Here is a 21769-nt window from a genome sequence, read left to right as displayed (position 1 = left end):
ACTGAAAGGCACTAAAACGATCTGGGCCAAGCAAGTCCCAGTACTCCAAGAAGAAGCTGGGAGTCAGCCGATTCTCACCTGGACAGCTACCACGAGGAAGGGCCCTAAGAGCCGTATGCAGCTCCTCAAGCTGAAGAGGTATCTCCAGCCTCTGGCGCATCTCCTCAGTCACAAGACAAGGCATCTGTGCCCAAACCTGCTCCCTATATGCATCCTGTCTCTCTGACTGGGGCTCAGCCGTCAGTAGCTCATGGTAAAAGTCAGTAGCAACTGCACGCATATCCTCAGGCTCACAAGTAACTGACCCATCGGGTCTCCTCAGCTGAGTGACCTTGGCAGGCGAGTGCCGAGGTCCTACTGTCTCAAAAAAGGCACCTGTCACTTTGTCACCTACTTGAGTCCACTGAGATGCCTGTCGGTGAAAGGAAAATTCATGGCGCCTCTCCTCTGTGCAAGCAAGCTCCTGTCGAGCCTGGTGTAACTGCTCCTCCAGCCATGGACTGTCTGGATGCTGCTCCTTCATCCTCTGTAGTGAAGCAATGCCGCGTCTGAGACGCTGCTCCTCCTCTCTCGCTGCGGCCCGTCGAGCCAAAGACTCCTGGAGAAAAAAGTGGCTAAGCTGAGCTAGCCCTAAGGCCACTCTGTCTGCCGGTAGAGCCTGGCTGTCCATGCCCTCTGTCCAAAGAGCCTCTACCCTCTCTCTGAGTGCTGTGTCCAACAAGACCCGCTCTGGGATGCGAAGCATCGTGCTCCCACTCCTCTGCCTGTCTGCCACTGTGAGGATCACTCGTGCATGGTCCGAGAAGAATGTCCCTGCTAGGATGCCCACTGATCCCCCCAAGTCACTGAAGTGGTCACTAGTGTAGAAGCGATCTATCCGCGATAGATTCACTCCTCCCACTCTACGGTCTGATCTAGAGAAGGCAAGACTCTCTGGAGGCCTCACAAAGCCAGAATGCTGCCATGTATCCGAGACCCTCAAGGTCATACACAACCTCTCCCAAGCTGCTAACTCGACTCCATGTACAGTAGCATGGCTGCCTCCGATCCGGTCAGAAGGGTCCTCCAACATGTTGAAGTCCCCTCGTACACACCAATGGTCAACCTGTGGCAAAGACTCAACAATATGTGACCAAAACTCTGCACGAGCACTCGCCACATTGGGCGCATAGATGTTCAGGAAGCCCACAAGGCCACCCTGAACCTGCAAAGTAATCCACTGAGCCCTGCCTGGCACAATAATCCCTCTGCCCACAATGGCCTGCTGCAATGAGTCCGCAATAGTCATACATACCCCACCCTGGATGCCTCCAGGTCCAAAAGCAGCTGACCAAAAGGTATCACAATGTCCAGAGCACCGGATGCGGCTCTCAGACAAATGGTGCTCCTGGAGCATAAGGAGATCAATCTCTCCTCCCACAAGGCAACGCTGAAGCTCCTGCCGCAATCGGCGCCGTTGTCGCTGAAACTGGGGCCCACCTAATCCCTGCACGTTCCATGAGACGATCCTCATGGGGAGCGAGAGAGAATAGATGCTGCCGCAGCAGCAAGACGGGCTATCTTCGAGGCAGGCTTGGATGGGGAGTAATCCGCATCCGAGCATCCTCTAGATAGGCGAGCCTGTAGTGAGTGCCTGGCCCAAGCCCAAGCAGAGCGAGCCGAGCGTAAAGCAACCTCCTCTGTCCAGGAGTCCTCATGTATGTATACATAGCAAGGCAAACACTGTGTATCAGCAAAAAAGTATACCACAATGTGCCTACATCCTGCTGAGTCTGGGGGTGTCACCGCAAACTTGGCCAGTGGCCACAAAGTCTGCAGCAAATTTGTAACTCCAAGTTCTCCCATGTGGTGAGAGAACTCGAGAACCTGTGTATGCAACCATCCCACCACTGAGTCGAGGGACCACTCTGTCTCGGTCCTACCGCAGAGAAGAAAGGAGAAACCAACTGCTGAGTCCAAGGCCTCTGTCCCCCTAGCGGCGAGGAACAGGGCGTGGACCCTGAAGCAGGCTGCCTCGTGGTCTGCTGCGGAATCGCCGAGAAAGCGAGTGAATCCGTAATCGAAGAAGTCCCAGCGGCGTCGGAGGTCAATGCTCGTCAGACCACAAGGGATAGCTGCAAGGGAAGATGTCTCAATCTGCAAAGGGGGCCGCAAGAAGGGCTAACCCTGTCTCGCTAGGCGACTCGTGGCAAAAGCGCTGCCAAGAGATCTCCTAGCCGCCGGCGAGGGGCGAGTCTCCTGAGTCGACTGTGGTACTGAAGCAGGAGGAGGGGGAGAAGGAGCTGGGGGGGGGGGGGGGGGGCGGAGGAGAAGAGAAGCGGGGCGGGGCGACAGAGTCAGGGGAGCGAGGTGGGGTGGGCGGGAGCAAAGGGCGGGGGAGGGGATGAGGAGGAAGAGGGAAAATCTGAAGGTGGAGGGGCTGGCGAGGGTGAAACGGAAGAGAAGGCTGACGTAGGAGGCTCCTCCTGCTCAAGAGGACCAAAGCGGTTCCCCGTGGGAACCCACTGCTACTGAGTAGGCACCTGAGGGCCACTCTGAGTGCCAGGTTGTCGCTGTGGCCCCTGGCGTCGACAGCCACGGGCCTGCTGCCACCCCTCCTCCGCTGGAGCCACAGGCTCGGAGGGTGGCTCAGAATCTGTGCGCTGTCGCTGGCTGAGTCTGCGGCCCAGCCTTGGCAGGCTGGGGCTGAGGCTGAGGTGCAGGTCGTGGTCTCCTCTGTGGACAGGTCTTCGCTAGGTGGCCCATCTGTCTGCAAATGAAGCACTGGTTCGGGAGACCCGAGTACTCCACACTCTGCCTAAACCAACCCCCACTCACCCGAGGCAAAAGGATGACCTTCGGGAGCGTGTGGGTATCTCTGACCAAAACTCGAAGTGAAGGGATGCCGGCCGCCTTGGCAGCTACTGATGCTGTCGTATGAGGTGTCTCCAGAACAGTCCCGATGGCGGAGCCAATCCTGGAGAGCAGTGGAAGGTACTTCCTCCGTAGACCCGGAAAGCAGACTGAGATGGGGATGTCTGCCTCCTCTATGAGTACATCCGAAGTCGGGTCAAAACCGTGTCGCCACTTTGCGAAAGTGGGCGCGTGATGCTCGGATAGCCAGTGGACTCATAGCTATGACCTTGGAGGCCATCTCGGAAGTCTCGAACTCGATCTGGTAGAACCCCCGTTCGAGGATCTGGACATCCAAAATCTTGCCCACCTCTGCGAGAAGGCGGGCTTGGAGAAGGTCTCGCAGCTCTCCTCTGCTACGACGGGTGCCGAGAACCTTGCAGATGACAGAAGTCGCCTGCAAGCGCTCTACCTCTGCGGCAAGGCTCGCTTGCTCTGTCGGCGAAAGAGCAAGTCGAATGGTGGGCTCAGCGGGGTCGGGCGAGGGGGCTTCAGGTGAGTCTCTCTGTGGCGGAGCTGGAGCCTCCATCTGTGTCTACTGCTGAGTCGAAGAAGCGGACGGAGAAGAACAATCTGCAGCCGAGAACGCCGAACACCTGTTCTGAAGAAAAGGTGTTGCAGAGCCGGGCGAGCACGGGTAGAGCGGGAGGGCTAGGGGGGGGGAGGGCGGCGGGCAACAGGGGGCAGGAGGAGGCGGGTTGGGCAGGGTGGGGGGCTGGGCAGGGTGGCGCGAGGGCGAAGGGGGTAGGAGGTGGCGGGATGGGCAGGTGGCGCGAGGGCGAAGGGGAGAGGGGGCAGCGCGGGGGTGGCTGAGGGCAGCGCGAGGGTTAGGAGGAGAAAAGGGGGGGGAGAGGGAGCGATGGCGCAAGGAGAGGGGGGGGAGCGTTCAGCAGCAGCGGGCCGAGCAATTCTATAGTTCTTCTTTCAATTCAAGTTACTATCAGCTTATGGACTTGAATGGTAAAGAGCACTCCAAGTAGGTAAACGTGTATCGCTTGAAGCCCTATTTGAGTCGCCTTCTACCAAAGGATCTACCGAAGAACTGTCAAAAAGCGACTCTCATGTAAGTATTGCTGCATTAAGCATGAGTGTGACAAAAAACCACACAATGAAAATCATGTCAAGGGACCAGATATCATAGAGGACTCAAAAGCACTCTCTTTGCAAAAGATTCTTTATGATGGTACATGAATATACCATCATCTTGGGGGAGGGCTAATGATAGCCGTTTTTCGGCTCTTCGTAATTGTCATAGTGAGTTATCTCACCCTACCAAAATCACCTAAACACTGTGGCTATTCTTACTTTTTCATTGTACATAAGCGTGTGTGAGTTACGTGACTTTTCCCATATCTTGTTAAAACCCTAAGCTAGCTAAGCATCGAGCTAGTTGAACAAAAAAAAATAAAAAAATATTATGACACAATTGTGTGTAAATATTTTATTGTATATACGGCTTAAATATAATGAATTTTCATAATTATTTTGGTATTTATTTAAATATTTCTACCTAGGTGCGTTATTTTCCTACGTATGCTATATACGTTGACTCACCATTATCATAATCTTTTTTACCTATATATTCCATATAGAAATATTTTCATGCAAGCTTCTCTTATTTTTGGGTGAGAATCCACTCAGAGGAAAAACCTCAAAAATACCTTTCACCATCAGTCATTACCTTTCACTAAATTCCTATTTTCTATAGGTATTTTTTCTTATCTCTTGTAAATAAAAATACTTCAATAAAAATAAATGAGGGTCCCCTCATTTGATTTCTTATATTTTCATATATCTCTTTTTTCCATTTTATGTTTATATATAGCTAACACTATTTTAAATTCCATATATTGTTTATATATACTATCCTGTTTTTCCTATCATATCCATGTATTATATTTATGCATAATCCACAACCACGCATATTTTCAAACTTCTGAGAATCAATTAGGTCATGCTCTCATGTAAGGAGGGGCTCACCTTTGGAGCCATATACAAATTCAACAAAAGACGGGCCACTGAAGACTTTTTTGTGAAGAAAAATAAGTATTTTGGTGGGATTTTTTATATTTATCTCCACTCCGAATTTGAAGCGGTGGTCAAAAGAGAAAATGTGGACAAAGAGCTTAATAATTACCTCCAAAATTTTGGTGATTTTTGCAGAAACCACAGGTTAGCTATGATTTTTTGAGTGGACCCTAGTCTGTCCACTTTTCTCACAAGTAGCCTATAGTCTTCTCTCACCTCTTTCCACACTTCTACATATACACACACACACACACACACACTCAATTCTCTCAATCCCTCACTCAAACTTGCACCTTTCATGGTTTCTCTCACGTTCTTCACTATTAACCTCTCCTCTTACTTCCATAGCTTTCATATGAGCTCTACATCTACATACACCATCTCTATGTCTCTCTCTATACTTTCAAAGTACAATTTCATCTTACCCTTCTCTATATATATAAAATTCAGTATGTAAACCATGTTTAACCTCTGCAAATTGAGAAATCTCATCAACCAAATTGCCATTTTTATGGCGGTAATCACCTTGACGGCGGTGGTATAAAGAAGAGAAGAAGAAGAAAGTCATTTCGGGAACCTACACAAGTAAGTACTTCTTCAAGCTTCACCATCACAAGGATTTCCTCACTTCATTCAACCATCTTACTTCAACCATCCACGTCATTCTACCCATTGTAAATATACCATTAACTTTCTAGTGATTACTAACACTAACCACTAACATACTAACACAAAATAGCCATTGACCTAACCCTAAAAGACACCTCACCTCAAGACATGTGCATAGTAACTCTCTCTCTCTCTCTCCTTTCTTAAAACTCTACTTTCACTTTATCTACTATCAATAATGCTCTCTTTTGAGCCCACATCCATGACTCAAGCAAACAAGACCCGTAATATTTTGATATTCAGAAAAATCATAATCTTGATTTGTTAGCTTGTAATTTAGGATTTCTAAATAATCTTAATGAGGGTCTTCAACCTATAAATAGGCCCCTCTTTTGCTTATAAAATACCCTCTAATATCTCACATAGCACCTCAACACTCTATGGGTGAGGAGAGACTTGGACGAAGCAACCACTTTGTGAGCTTCACGTTTGGTGTGAGAGCAGCTTTCAAGCTACACATTGCAAGTAAGAGAGCGTGAGTTCAAAACTCTCAAAACCACTATTGTTTATTCTTCTCTATCATCAATAAATTGAGGTTTGGTGTATCAACGGCGTGACTTGACGTTCAAATCTTCGTCCTTCCATTTGTGCAATAGGGTTTGGTAAATTCAAGGTGACTTGTGTTTTTGGAGTTTCTATCGATTGATCTTGTTTTAGAGAGTGTTTTAGTGTGTTTTCATTACCAATTTTGTGGCCATTGTAAGAGGATATTGTGGTGAGAGATCTTCCACAGCCTAAGACAGTGTGTGTGTGTTGACAATGTTTAAGATTCACTAAACATTAAGTTAGCTTTGTAGAAGCTGTACGATAGCATCAATAACGATTCATCTCCATTTGCAAGTCACAAATAAGGTAGTACACAAGATACCTTCCTCTCTCTCTTCCATTTTCTGTGGCTCTCCTTGGTCCATTTTGTGTGTGTCTTGTTGTGAGGTTGCTTGTGTGTGTTTTGTGGCGTATCTTCTTGGTTGTAACAAAATCTCTCTTGCGTCCTAGTTCGCATATCACATCTAGGTGGTGTTCCTATCTTGTTTGGGCTTGGCTGTGGGTTTGTTGTTGTGTTGTGCTTGTGGTTTCCCCAGCCCCAATTGAGCAGCACGGGAGCTTTGAGGGGTGTTTAGAGGTCGCTTCTCTTGTTGCCCGCCCCGGACCGCCTCAGCAGCTAGAGGCATTGAGGCCTTGGCCATAGCGGTGGGTTTCTCCTTTCCGTTGTGCGGTAGGGATCTCACTGAGTGGACCGAACACAGAGTCTTGACTGGCTCCAGACTCATGCTATTGAGTTCTCACACCACGTAGGGGACTTAGGGGTGACAGATCTGGTGTAGACACTTTGGCCTCTAGACAGGGTCAGCGTGACGCCTCCACATATAGTGGGTTGCAGGCACATTGTGGTGCATTTGTTTGCTGACACTCAGAGCCCTCCGAGTTATGTATTTGTACATGAGGATTCTTGGACAGAGGATATAGCCCTTCGGGCTGAACACTTGGCTTGGGCTTTGGCGGGACAGTCACCTCTTTCGCGCTTGTCTAGAGGTCGTTCCGATGCGGATTACTTCCCATCCAAACTAAGCTCAAAGATAGCGAGGTTGGCTGGTGTGGAAGCATCTGTTTTTTCCCACTTACTCCGTGAGGATCATCTCATGAAATGTGCAAGGATTAGGAGGGCCCCAGTTTCAGCGTCAGCGGGGTCGGCTGTGACAGGAGCTTTAGAGATCTCTTGTGGGTGGGGAGATTGACATTCTTATGCTAGAGGAGCATCATCTTTGTGAGATTCGGATTAGACGGTGTGGTCAGATTTTGAGTGGTCGCTATAAGACGTTTTGGTCCACCGCATTTGGAACTGGAGGCATCCAGGGTGGGGTATGTATGACTATTGCGGATTCTTTGCAGTAGGCCATTGTGGGCAGAGGGCCATGCAGGGCTCAGTGGATTACTATGCAGATTTAGGGTTGCCTTATGGGCTTCCTGAACATCTACGCGCCCAATGTGGCGAGTACACGTGCAAAGTTTTGGTCCCATATTTTAGAGTCTCTGTCGTAGGCAGAGCAATGGTGCATTGGGGGTGACTTCAACATGTTGGAGGATCCCTCTGACAGGATTGAAGGTAGCCATACTCCTGTGCATGGGGTTGCGTTGGCAGCTTGGGAGAGGTTATGTATGACTGCGGGTAGCAATCTAGCTTTGTGAGGCCTCCAGATTGCCTGGTCTTCTCTCGTTTGGACCGCATAGTGGGAGAAGTGAATCTATCTCGGAGAAATGGCTTCTACGTTAATGACCTTTTTTGTGACTTAGGTGGGTAAGTTTGCATTTTGGCTGGGACCTCTTTTTCAGACCACACTGGTGATCCTTACAGTGACAGATAGACAGAGTATGGGGAGCACGATGCTTCGCATCCTTAAGTGCTGGACTCTGCACTCAGAGAGCGAGTGGTGGCTCTTTGGACAGAGGGCCTAGACTTGCAGGACTCTCCTGCTGACAGAGTGGCCTTTGGACTTGCTCAATACTTCTCTAGGAGCCTACGCGGCCCGCCTGGTTGTAGCGAGAGAAGAGCAGCGTCTCCAACTGTCACGTGACACATCCAACCCTATGTGTCCGTGGACAAGCTACAACATGACCAGGGTTCAGTTTAGTCAAGTCAGTCTAGAATAGGAAGTGATCTGGCACTTTTGTGAGTGTGTTCGCAGACCGTACATTCCCAGGCACTTGTACATGCATATCCTCTGGTTGCACACAACACGATCATCAGCATTACCATCAGAATCCATCAGGAGCATTTTCTAGTGCATTGAACCTATTTTTCCTATTTTTGACATTTTTCACTTATTATTTTTAAGCGACTTTTGTTGGGAACTGGGTAGGGCAATTTGTATAAGATAATATATAAGGAAACGAGAGCTAGCACTTTTTGGCAGAAGAGGCAGTAGGAGCATTGCTCAACAGCAAACTTCTCAAGCAAGATCCCTAAAGAACTTGGCGTTTTTCCCTCAAGGCAAACCAGCCCATACACCTGGCCTTTTCAACATCCTTTTCCCTCTCCAGCAGCCCCACTCAGTAGCGTTTGCAGAACCAGCAAGACCAGCGTTTTCACGACCAGTAGGCAAAGTTTTCAATGTAGTAGATTCAACGTTTTTTAGACAGCAATATTCAGTGTTTTTTGCAGCAGTAAGCCAGCGGTTTCAGCAGCATAACATCATCGTTTTGTTACCATATACATGTGGTAGTGATGTGTCTGAACACACTAGGACTGCCGGGGCATTTTTTCCCTCTTTAGGAGGTTTTTTCTCGCGTGCATTGTATATATGCCCATCACTCTAGGGCTATCTATCTTTCCATTGCACACTAAGTAATACACTCTCTATTGTGTGCCTTGAGCTTCCTTCGTGTTCTCCAAGCTGTGTGTGTTTCTCTGCAACCCTAATTTCAACAATTAGTATCAGAGCAGGTTGTGTCCTCCTGGGCTTAGTCGCCAGCTGCTCTAGCACACGCTTGCTCACTTTCTTCGATTTCAATGAGGTTTGGCGAGCATTCGAATATTGACAAATATTTTGGGTAGGCTCGTAAAGCTCGAAGAGCTTAGTCTGCTCAGATTTCTGATTCAGACTTATTGCGGCCTCCGTTTCCACTACAGGCAGGTCTGCACAGGCAATTTCGTCATTTTGTGCAGAATTTCTGTCAGTGTAATTTTCTGCATAACACGTGCCTTACAGTGTTCTACGGTTTGTGCTATATAGCACGTGTTGTTCCCGCTTCGTTTCTTCTCTTTTCGGACAGTTTTCACATCAGGTGCAACATTTACAATGATTGATAATAACACAGATGTGTTCAAAATGTTTGTTGCTGAGGACAGATTGGATGGGGACAATTACCCTATGTAGGCTTACATGATGCAACATGTTCTTGTGTCAAAGGACGTCTGGAATATTGTGCAGGGCATTGATGTACGTCTTGGTTCTGAGGATGTAGGCGATGTTGAGGATGTTGCAGGTTTTGCTGCAAGGATTGCTGCTATTAAAGTTGTTTTGCCTACTGCAGAACAATCTCGTTGGGATATAAAGGATGCGCAGACTCATGCATTGATTGCATTGTCTGTGAAGCGCACCATTGTTCCTCACGTTCGTTCAGCAAAATCTGTAAAACAGGCTTGGGATATTCTAGCAGGTCTTTATGCAAGCCGCAATGAGGCTAAAATTGCTTTGCTGTGTAAAGAGCTGGAGTCGAAGATTATGTATGAGGAAGATGATATGGACACTTTTCTTGCTGGTGTCAAGGATATCAATGAGCAACTTATTTCTGCAGGTGAAGTCATTTCAGACAGTTCCCTTGTGCAGACTGTTCTTGATGCCTTACTAGATTCTTACCAGACCTTTGCTAGTACTTGGAGATTGATGACCCAAGGAAATCTAGAAGTTTTCAAGTTTGATACATTATGCACATTGCAGTTGCAAGAGTCACTTTCCAAAAAAATAGGACTAGACAGCGTGCAGTTGAGCAAGCTTTTATTGCTTCTCAAAGAAAGGGTGGTATCAGTAATGCAGCCACTTCTTACGTTTTTGCTGCGAGTGGCAAAACTTCTGTTCCCAATGCTTTTGCTGGCAGCACTTCGTCAGCCAATTCTGGTGATAAGGACAAAAAGAAGATGCATTGCCATTATTGTAAAGCTAATGATCACTTGATCAAACAGTGCCCTAAGTTGAAGACCATAGAGGTTAAGAAGAAAGAGAGTACTTCCACTGCAAATGCTGGTTCCACTACAAATGCAGCCATTGTTGAGTCTTTTGTGAAAGGAGATTGTAATGCTGATGTTTATGGCTTTTAGTGCAAAGTGCACTTACAATCCTGCTGTCCATGATGCATACGTGTCAGTTGCTGCAGATTCACATGTGTGGTATTTCGACAGTGGTGCTACAAAGCACATTACCTCACATCTGAATTGTTCACCTCTCTCGAGTCTGCTGTCCCTCATGGGATTTCAGTCGCCTGTGCCAATAATGCCTCTTATCCGGTTCAGGGAGTTGGAAAGATTGTGCTTACTGCTGCAAATGGCAGTCCTTTCACACTTGTTGATGCACTTTATGTACCTGGGATCAAGAAGAATCTTTTGTCTGTATCTGTACTTGCTATACTTTGACTTGTAGTCAAATTTGTGGATGACAGATGTACAGTTCATGATCTCAGTTTTGGTGATGAAAGTGTTGCATCTGGGCCTTTGTGCGGTGGGTTGTATAAGCTCACTTTGTATGACAAGTGTGGACAAAACTTTGCAAATGCAGTTGCAGATTCAAGGGCTATTTCAGATGCAAAACTTTGGCATGCACGTTTTCGTCATTTGAATTTTACGAGTTTGCTGCGTTTATAGAAATCTGATATGGTTGCTTCTTTGCCGCCTCTTGAAGCACCTGTCAAACATGTTTGTGAAGGCTGTATTTTGGGTAAAATGCAGCGTTCTAAGTTTCCAAAGGATGGTTCTTGAAAATGTTACAGATGAGACTATTACTGATGCATATGTACATCATGTACTTGATGAGGAAAGGGCTGAAAACGAGCAGGCTAGAGGTATGCCAAAATGACTGGTGCATACATTGCGTGACAGTAAATTGGATGCACCTTTGTCTAGTCGTACTCGTTCAGGCTCTAGCTATGCATCTTATGCATCATATTGTTATGCTTTGGCTGTGTCTAGCTTACATGATGTTGAGGAGCCTCTGTCTTTTGATGAAGCACAACATTCAAAAAATTGGATGGTTGCCATGCAATTAGAATATGATGCACTTATAGAAAATGACACATGGACTTTATGTGATTTGCCTCTTGGCAAAAAGGCCATTGGTACAAAGTGGGTATACAAGTTGAAACGCAAGCCGGATGGTGATATCGATCGCCATAAGGCTCGACTTATTGCAAAGTGTTATGCACAGCAAAAAGGCATAGATTATGAAGAGACTTTTACTCCCACTTGTCGTATGACTACTGTGCGTTTTCTATGTTCATTGGCAGCTCATTTTGGTTGGGATGTACATCAATCAGACATTGTTACTGCTTTCTTGAATGGTGACATATTTGAGGAAGTTTATGTAACGCAGCCTCGCGGTTTTGTCAAGAAAAGACAAGAAGACAAAGTGTGTAGATGTAATAAAGCTTTGTATGGGTTGAAGCAATCTCCTTGTGCTTGGTATGAGAAAGCTGACACTCATTCGGTCAAACAAGGTTTTCGTAATAGTCCAACAGAAAGCACACTGTATGTAAAGCGTGAGGGTGATGTACTTCTTATTGTGGTTTCTTATGTAGATGATTTGTTGATCATTGGACCAAATGAGAGACATATTGCTGAATTCAAGGCTGATTTGAATGCTACTTTCAAGATGAAAGATTTGGGACTGTTGCATCATTACTTGGGTATACAGTTTAAGCGGTGTGATGGTGGTATTGCCTTGTGTTAGAAAAGTTACATAGAGACATTGCTATGTAATATTCGACTTGAGGATTGCAAACCTATTGTTACTCCTATGGAAACAGGTTTGAAGTTGAGTCTACATGATGCTGGCGATCCTGCTGATATCACTCTTTACCAAACTGTTGTTGGATGCCTCAGTTATGTATGCAACACGAGGCCTGATATTCAGTTTGCAGTCTTACAGGTCAGCAGATTTATGCATAGCCCATGGTCTAAGCATTGGCAGGCTGTCAAGAGGATTTTTCGCTATCTTAGTGGCACTTTATATCTTGGCTTGTTTTATCCCAAGGGGGGATCATTTCCGCCATACTTACATGCTTTTTTGGACTCAGATTGGGCTGGTTGTTTTGACACGCGAGTGTCCACAAGTGGGTTTTGTTTCATGCTTGACAGTTTATGTATTTCATGGTTGAGCAAGAAGCAACCTATTGTGGCCACTTCGAGTTGTGAAGCTGAGTATAGGGTAGTCTTCACAACTACGGTTGAGTGTGTATGGCTCAGACATCTTATGGCTGATTTGGGTGTTGGACAGGACACTGCCAACACTATTTACACTTATAGTCAGAGCGCATTGGCAGTTGCGAGGAACTCAGTTTTTCATGCTCGCACAAAGCACATTGAGGTGCATTACCACTATGTTAGGGAGAGGCTCTCCGTAGGAGAGATCAGCTTATGTGTCAACGCAGGACAACCTTTCAGATCTTTTCACAAAGGCATTGTCTCGTGAGAAGCTCGAAGCTTTTCACAAAGCTTTGGGCTTACTCCCCTTTGTATACTGATCATGTCCTCAGGGCACGGCTCTTCCCTTTACTCATGTGTCAGCTGTTGTTCACCGCATCACTCCAGGGGGGATTTGTTACCATATACATGTGGTAGTGATGTGTGTGAACACACTAGAACCGCCGGGGCATTATTTCCCTCTCTAGGAGGTCTTTCCCCCGTGCATTGTATATACGCCCATCACTCTAGGGCTATCTATCTTTCCATTGTACACTAAGTAATACACTCTCTATTGTGTGCCTTGAGCTTCCTTCGTCTTCTCCAAGCTGTGTGTGTTTCTTTGCACCCATAATTCCAACACGTTTCAGCAGCAGGAGATCAGCGTTTCCAGCATTCAAGGCCACAGCAGCAGATAGAGGTCGTTGTTGTCGTCACCGTCATCCTTGACGCATTCAATTTCCCGCATTAGGATCACTTGGCTTCGTATCTACACTTGTACCAGATTTGTGCAATCAATAGCGTAGACCTCTCTCGCCATCGAGAGAGGGACCCTTGGAGGAGGGTTTTACAACTTTCCGGTGTCGTATTCTCTTCTTTCTCTATCTCTCAGTGTCAACACCTTCATTCACAGTGTTTATCCACTTTGTTTGTGATCACTTGCACTCTCTCATTAAAGAACGGAAGGCTCTCCCTTCCGTAAGTAAAAGGAATCCTTGAGCAGAGTTCGGAGCATTCATCTTGAGCAAAGTTCGACATTGAGGCTTCCGCTGCACCTTACACAGACGGGGTGTTGCTTCCTTGCAGAGGATGCAGGAGGAGCATCCAAACAATCCTTGGCTGGAGGAGAATTTGTAGCAGGCTCGCCAGGAGCTTGCCAGTAGAGAGGAGGCGCCAGGAGTTTGCTTTTCATCGACAGGCATCTCAGTGGACTCAGGTGGGTGAAAGAGTGACAGGGGCTTTCTTTGAGACAGTGGGGCCCCGACGTGCATGCCAGGGTCAGCCAATTGATAAGGCCTGATGAGTCAGTTGTTTCAGAACCAAAGGACATGCGTGCAGTTGTCACCGATTTTAACCGTGACCTACTGTCAGCAAAGCCTCAGCTACAGAGTCAGGATGCATGCAGAGAGCAGGTGTGGGTACATATGCCTTGTCTTGTGATTGAGGAGATGTGCGAGAGGCTTGAGCTGCCTCTTTAGTTAGAGGAGCTCCACGCGGCCCTCAGAGCACTTCCCTGTGGTAGTTGTCCAGGTGAGGATGGTTTGACTCCTAGTTTTTCTTAGAGTACTGGGACTTGCTTGGCTCAGATCTCTGTAACGCTTTTCAGTACATCCTACACATAGGAGAGATGCCTGGCAGCATGAGTGAAGGCATGATTTACCTCATTCCCAAGGAGGGTGGCTCCTTCGATGAGATTCGACAGTGGTGGCTCATCACCATCCTCAACTCAGCCTACAAAATTCTCGCGAAGGCTCTGAGTTTGAGGATTTAGCCACTTCCAGAGAGCATCATACATAGGACACAGACAGGTTTTGTCAAGGAGCGTAGTATTCTCCTTGTTTGGAACCCCATGGATGACACTCAGAGAGGCATCTTGGTTGGTAGTAGGCCTCATGTTTCTTGGGGTCCCATGGTAGAGGGTCCAACACGCACTTTAGGTGATTGGCTACAGTTTTCAGGCTTATCAGAGGAGCTTCAAAGCATCCAACAACATATGTTAGTACATCACAGAGGCAGTACCAGCTGAGGGGCTCACACCTCTCGAGTCAGCAGCGCCCAAATGGATGGGGGCCTTCATGCATTTGGAGGTTCTCAACGCAGTTGGGGCTTGCTCAGAGACTGTACCCTCCCTATTCTTCGAGGTACAGGTGGCAAAGTGTTGTTTTCAGAGGATCCGAGCTGTGGGCATTTGTGGGAGGACTTGCATCATAGATCTTGACTGTGTAGCTCTTGAGATTGGCCATTGGAGGCTGTGGGCTTGGGAGTGCTGTCCACTGGCACGAGTGTTGGGTTAAAGGCTTAGATAACCCCGTTTTGTACATTCTTATATTTATACTTTGTCCAGGTTCAATGTGAACCTGGACACATTTTTTTAAAGTCATTTATGATAAAAGTCGGAAAACCCAAAACTCACTTAGTTTTCCTAAAAAACGTGAGCTCTCTCTCTCTCTCTCTCTCCTTGCTTCGATCCCTAGCGCTTCCAATCTGCTACACTCCGCCTCCTACTTCTTGCCCCAATCCTGCACTACATCGCTACGCGCGCCTACCGGTACCCTCTGCTCTGCGCTTTCAACTGGTATCAGAGCCCTAGGGTTTCAAAATAGCCCTGTGCAGTCTGTTGAACAGCGAGTTAAAATTTCTCTCACGCGTTTAATTTCGCTTCCATCGTGAAGCCCCTTGCTTCCGGGGTCGAAAAGGTCACCGAGACTGCCAAAACAGCCTAAAACAGGCTGTTATTAGGTCAAAATAGGTGATTTATAGGTTAGTACAGGTCAAAACAACAATACGCATGTGTACCAAAGTTATGGGATCACATGTATTGATATTTGTCGCGACAAATTGAGTGAAAAGCCGAGTACATGTGCTTGAAATTGCACATTTCATCTTTTCACTCAATTTGTCGCGACAAACATCAATACATGTGATCCCACAACTTTGGTACACTTGCGTATTGTTGTTTTGACCTGTAATAACCTGGAAATCACTTGTTTTGACCTAAAAACAGGTGATTTACAAGTTATTACAGGTCGCGACAAACATCAATACATGCGATCCCACAACTTTGGTACACCTGCTTATTGCTGTTTTGATTACAGGTTATTACAGGTCAAAACAGCAATACGCAGGTGTCAAAGTTGTGGGATCACATGCATTGACGTTTGTCGCGACAAATTGAGTTAAAAGTTGAGTATAGGTGCTTGAAATTTCAGCTGAAATGTACAATTTCAAGCACCTGTACTCAGTTTTTCACTCAATTTGTCGCGACAAACATCAATACATGTGATCCCACAACTTTGGTACACGTGCGTATTACTGTTTTGACGTGTAATAACCTGTAAATCACTTGTTTTGACCTAAAAACAGTTTGTTTTGGGTTGTTTTGGTAGTTTTGGTAACCTTTCCGCCCTGGAAGCAAGGGGCTTCGCGATGGAAGTAAAATTGAAAGCGTGAGAGCAATTTTAACTCGCTGTCCAGACTGCGCAAGGGTTGTTTTGAAACCCTAGGGCTTAGATACCAGTTAAAAGCTCGAAGCGAGGGTACCGGTAGGTGCGCGTCGCGATGTACTGCAGGATTGGGGCAAGAAGCAGGAGGCGGAGTGCAGCAGAGAGGAAGCGCTAGGGATTGAAGCAGGGAGAGAGAGAGAGCTCACGTTTTTGGGGGAAACTCAATAAGTGAGTTGTGGGTTTTTTCCACTTTTATTATAAGTGACTTAAAAAAAAATGTGTCTAGGTTCACATTGAACCTGGACAAAGTATAAAACCTTTAACACAATAACCTTCCACTTAAAGGCATAAATGGCGCCTTTATGTTAACCAATTCCCACCAGCTGTATGCAATGCTCATGTTCAGTCTTAGCAAGACTCTTGGTGAGAACATCTGCAGGGTTATCCTGTGTATGGATCTTAGTCAAGGTGACTAGACCATTCTCCAATACCTGACGTATGAAGTGGTACCGCACATCTATGTGTTTGGTACGCGTCTCGCGCATGAAACATGGCATTTTTGGCTAAATAGACAGCACTCTGGCTATCACGACCCAACACGGGTGTATGAGCTGGCATGCCAAGTTCTTTTGCAAGTCTGTCCAACCAAATGGCCTTCTTTGAAGCCTCTGTGGCTGAAATATATTCAGCCTCAGTAGTACTCAATGCCACAATTTTTTGCAACCTAGAAGACCAAGAGACTGCACCACCAACAATGGCAAATACATATCCACTGGTAGATTTCCCGGTATCCATGTCACTTGCCATGTCTGCATCACAATATCCCTGCAACTTTAAGTCACTTTTTCCATAACAAATACACTTTGATTGTGTACCTATTAAATATCTCAAAATGCATTTGACAGCTTCCCAATGCGCTTTGCCAGGATGCGACATGTATCGACTAACAACTGTCACTGTATAAGCAATGTCGGGACGAGTGTCAACCATAGCATACATAAGAGAACCACAAGCTGATGCATATGCGATTCCCTTCATTGCTTTCAATGCCACCTCATCTTTTGGGCAATCTGCTTTGCTAAGCTTAGTGTATGGAGGTAAAGGTACTCCAAGAGGCTTAGGATTAGCCATATTAAAACTGTCAAGTACTTTTGCAATGTACCTTTCTTGAGATAAAAACAACAATTTCAGCTTTCTATCTCTATTAATACGCATGCCCAAAATATGCTCTGCATCACCCAAATCCTTCATAGCATTTCTGAATTTAGCTTACGTTTCATAGCATCAAGACTAGTCTTACGTTTCCCGGCAAGCAGCATGCCATCAACATAGAGAACAAGAATGATGGGACTACCATCTTCATCCCTTTTCGTATACAAACAATGATCTGCATGGTTGCGTTTAAAGCCTTGAGACAGCATAAAAGTGTCAAACTTCTTATACCACTGCCGTGATGATTGTCTCAAACCATACAGAGCCCTTTTCAGTTTGCATACAAGTTCCTCGCGTGTAGGAACTACAAAACCTTCAGGTTGTTTCATGTATATGTCCTCTTCAATGTCACCATGCAAAAACGTTGTCTTTACATCCATTTGATTCAATTCCAAATCAAGCACCGCAACAAGAGCAAAAAGGACACGTAAAGTTGTAAGCTTTACAACAGGAGAAAAGATTTCTTGAAAATCAATTCCTTCTTTCTGTGCATATCCTTTTGCAACCAATCTTGCCTTGTACTCGGGTTTTTCATCCACAATCTTAATCTTGTATACCGATTTGTTAGGAAGAGCCTTTCTCCCTTTAGGCAATGGCACAAGATCCCAAGTATCATTTGCATACACGGATTTCATTTCCTCTTGCATTGCAAGCTCCCACTTACTGCTTGACTCACATGACTTAGACTCTTTATAAGTAAGAGATTCACCCTCATCTGTCAACATTACATGATCCAAAGAGGGATTAAATCTCTGCGGCGGTTGCCTTCTCAAATGGGTTGACTTGCGTACCCAATGATCTACATTCTGAGGCAACAGTTCTACATCATAAGGCAACTCATTTTCAGCTCTATCATGCTGCTGAAAGTCATTTTCAGCCAATTCAGGTGGCTATCCATCCTCATTAGGAGCATCAAAATCATGTCCTACCTCTTCTAGCTCAAGGTTAACCGGTTGACTATCATTTTCAGCTTGCGGTAATGTATCATGAGGCTCTTTTTCAACATCAATGGGTGGCACGGAAGGCTGAAATCTGACTGTTTTCTTTTCAGCATCAGATTTTGTAGCATTTTTAAGCAATTTTGCCTCATTGAACACTACATCTCGGCTGCGTATTACCTTTCTAAACTGTGGTAACCACACTCTATAGCCCATTGACCTTCTTTCCCATAACTTAGGAAGACTCCTTTAATGGACTTCATATCAAGCTTTGTTCTCAAGTCATTGCGTACATGAACAAAAGCTTCGCAGCCAACTACTCTCAAATGATCATAAGAGGCAGGTTTGCCAGACCAAACCTCCTCTGGAATGTCATTTTTCAGCGTACTATTAGGAGAGCGATTGCAAATATGAACTGCAATTTTCAATGTTTCCCTCCAAAACTCTTGGGAAAGATTAGCGGTGGACAACATGAAACGCACTCTCTCGCATAAAGTACGATTATACCTCTCAGCCACACCGTTAGAAGACGGATTATAAGGGGCTGTCAACTCCCTTTTAATCCCATTTTCATCACAAAAACGTTGAAATTCAGCAGACACATACTCTCCTTCATTATCAGATCTGAGACATTTAAGCTTAGTACTCTTTTGCGTAGTGACAAAAGCATGAAACTTCTTAAAAGCATTAAAAGTCTCACCCTTACTTTTCAACAAATGTACCCATCCTTTCCTAGTACAATCATCAATGAATGTAACAAAATATAATGCACCACCAAAAGACTTAACATGCATAGTGCATACATCGGAGTGAATAAGATCAAGAGGATTAGCTTTGCGAGAGACACTAGAGTAATAAGAAGATTTCTTTTGCTTTCCATAAAGACAATCGTTACAAAAATCCAAGTTTTTGCCTATTACATCAACCCTCTTCAGAGAGGAAAGCACATCAATACCCTTTTGGCTCATATGGCCAAGTCTCTTATGCCACAATTTCGTGTGTAAAGCAACTTCAGCAACAACAAGAAACTTGCCAGGCAAAGCTTTTTATCGAAGATAGTACAAAGTACCTCTTTTAGACCCTTTTGCAACAAGCATAGAGCCCTTAAGCAACTTCCATAAACCCCCAGCAAAGATGGTAGTATAACCATGTGTATCTAACTGGCCAACAGATAGCAAACTTTTCTTATGCCTGGTACAAACTTGATATCATTCAATACAAGCTCTTGACCATTGTTAAGAGCCAAACGCATAGTACCCATTCTCTCAATATTGCAAGCAAAATTATCACCAAGGTACACCTTGCTATAATTACCTGCAACATATGTAGCAAAACACTCCAAAGATGGAGTCACATGGAATGAAGCACCAGAGTCCACTATCCAAGACTGGGATAGGCCATCATTAGCACTAAGTAATGCATTAATGATATCTTTCTTCGAGATAAGTATGTCTTTTGTATTAGTTATCACCAAATCTGAGAGACATGAAGCCACAACCAAAATTTCCTCAACGTTTGACAACTCCTCAATGACCACACTAGAGGATACATTTACATTCTCAGCATCCCTTGAGGAATCACCTGTTGATGTTTTTCCTTTCTTCTCATCTTTCTTCTTCTTTTCTTGCGTTTCCTTATTCCTTTCCTGCTCTTTCTTAAAATACCTGTAATCGGGTTTCTTGTGACCCTTTCTGCCACATTGATAACAAGTGACATCCTTATCCTTTGTCTTGCTCTTACTTCTATTTTGAGTCCTGTTGCCAGCATCACACTTTTGATTTCTACCTCTTGCACTGTAGGCAGAACTGCCACATTCCCCACTAGACTCGCGTCTAATCTCTTCATTGAGAATAGACCCTCTCACACCGTTATACGTGAGGGGGGGACTGTTGCTCAAGGAGACAACCAAAGTTTCCCAAGTATCTGGCAATGTCATAAGCAAGAAAATAGCTTTTAGCTTATCATCGAACTGCTGAAGCCCACTGTCCTGCAACTGACTCAACACACCTGTAAAAGCACTCAAATGCTCAGAAGCCGACTTCGAGTCATCAAGCTGCATATTCACCAACTTTCGCATCAAATGCACTTGGTTCACAGGTGCGGTGTTCTCATAATTGGACTTTAGCTTTTGCCATATTGCATAAGCAGAGTCCAAACGCTTGATATCCGTCAAAATGTCATCATTGATAGCCATTTTGATGTAGAACATAGCCTTCTTATTCAACCTGGCCCACTCTTCGTCAGACAAACCTTGCGGCTTATTCTCTTTTAATGCATCTTCACAATCCTTTAAGAAAAGGATACGTTGCATGCGTTGTTGCCAAAGGTCGAAGCCTTGACCATCGAACCGTTTGATTTCCATCAAACTTTTAGTGTCAGATGCGGAAGAGGAAGAAGCTATTTTAATTTAACCACGAGTGTGTATACAAAAGAGATACAATAGGCTGAAAATTTCAGCAAATAGTAGCAACCACAAGACTTTGCATACAAAGAGCCACAGTTTCTTTACATGAAACAGTTCAAATATGAAATCTCTCTCTCCCTACTTCGATCCCTAGCGCTTCCTCTCTGCTACACTCCACCTCCTGCTTCTTGCCCCAATCTTGCACTACATCGCGACGCGCACCTACCGGTACCCTCTGCTCCGCGCTTTCAACGAGTGCAGGGGAATCGTGGAGAGTGGTTTTGGAGGGACCCTTTCTCCTCAATCGACCATCCAGGTGTCTCTTTCTTTCAATACACTGTTCAACTGGGACGTTACATACTGGCAGCACGGAGAGAGGCTCGTCTTGTTGCAGCACCTCAATGGTAGGAGGAGGGTCTCACAGTAGAGTTTTTGGGAGAGGTTGTGGGACTCCAGACAGCCACGGTGAGTCACTTTGTTCTTGTGGCTGGTTGCACATCGAGCTACAGAAGTTGGGAGCTGGCTTGTACATAGTGGTCTCTCGGCAACGTGTGTAGCTTGTGACCATCCTGTGGAGAGTGAGCGCCATTGTCTTTGGAGTTGTCCTTTGGTTGATGCAAGCTCTTTCAACGGCACGACAGTACACTTGGGGGGCAGCTGCTTGGTCCACTCTCATGGGCCCGGCACTTCAGTTTGAGATATCCTCCACCAGCAGGATGATAGTGACCAGCAGGGGGGTCGACCTACACTCCAGCCTGCTACAGAGCTTACTCCACAGGATTGGTGCAGTGAGAGAGGAGTGTTGGGAGGCCCGACACTCTGGTTTATTTGGCGGGCCCGGTTCTCCTGCATCTTTGAGGCTCGCCCTGTACCACCAGTAGAGACTGTTCGAGATGTTTGGCTAGAGCTGATCCATACTCTCAAAGGACAGTTTGAGAGACTCCACAACAACTCCGACCACATGTTGAAGCATAGAGAGGCTTTCCTTCGACTCTTTTGCCCTGGGCCTTTCTTCACCATGGTCCAGGGTGTGCTGAGATGGCACTACCGACCACCTGTGTGGCTTTTCCCTCCTCTCATCTCCTGATTTAGCCTCATCGTACATATGTTGTTTTTCATTGGGAGAGTCTCCCCCTTATGATTGTTGTATCCCTCTCTAGCAGAGGTGGTTGTAGCCCCATGGGCAGTTTTAGTAACTAATAGAAGGATCTTTTTCTTGGAAAAAAATAAGTCGTTTTGTCGCTTCTTTCAATACAAACAGTCAATTGCCCTAATATTGACGCTATTATCAAAT

General features: G+C 45.8%; 1 protein-coding gene across 5 annotated transcripts in view; it reads left to right on the top strand.

The window, feature by feature from the left end:
- LOC147445828 (uncharacterized) overlaps positions 1-21769 on the top strand; it is a 178707-nt gene that overhangs the window by 69143 nt on the left and 87795 nt on the right. The window lies entirely within an intron of this gene.

Source organism: Adiantum capillus-veneris, chromosome 12 (genome assembly GCF_014529385.1).
Source record: "Adiantum capillus-veneris isolate H3 chromosome 12, ASM1452938v2, whole genome shotgun sequence".
Classification (NCBI taxonomy): domain Eukaryota; kingdom Viridiplantae; phylum Streptophyta; class Polypodiopsida; order Polypodiales; family Pteridaceae; genus Adiantum; species Adiantum capillus-veneris.
Note: the sequence above shows the minus strand (reverse complement) of the source record. Positions and strands in the feature narration are given on the sequence as shown.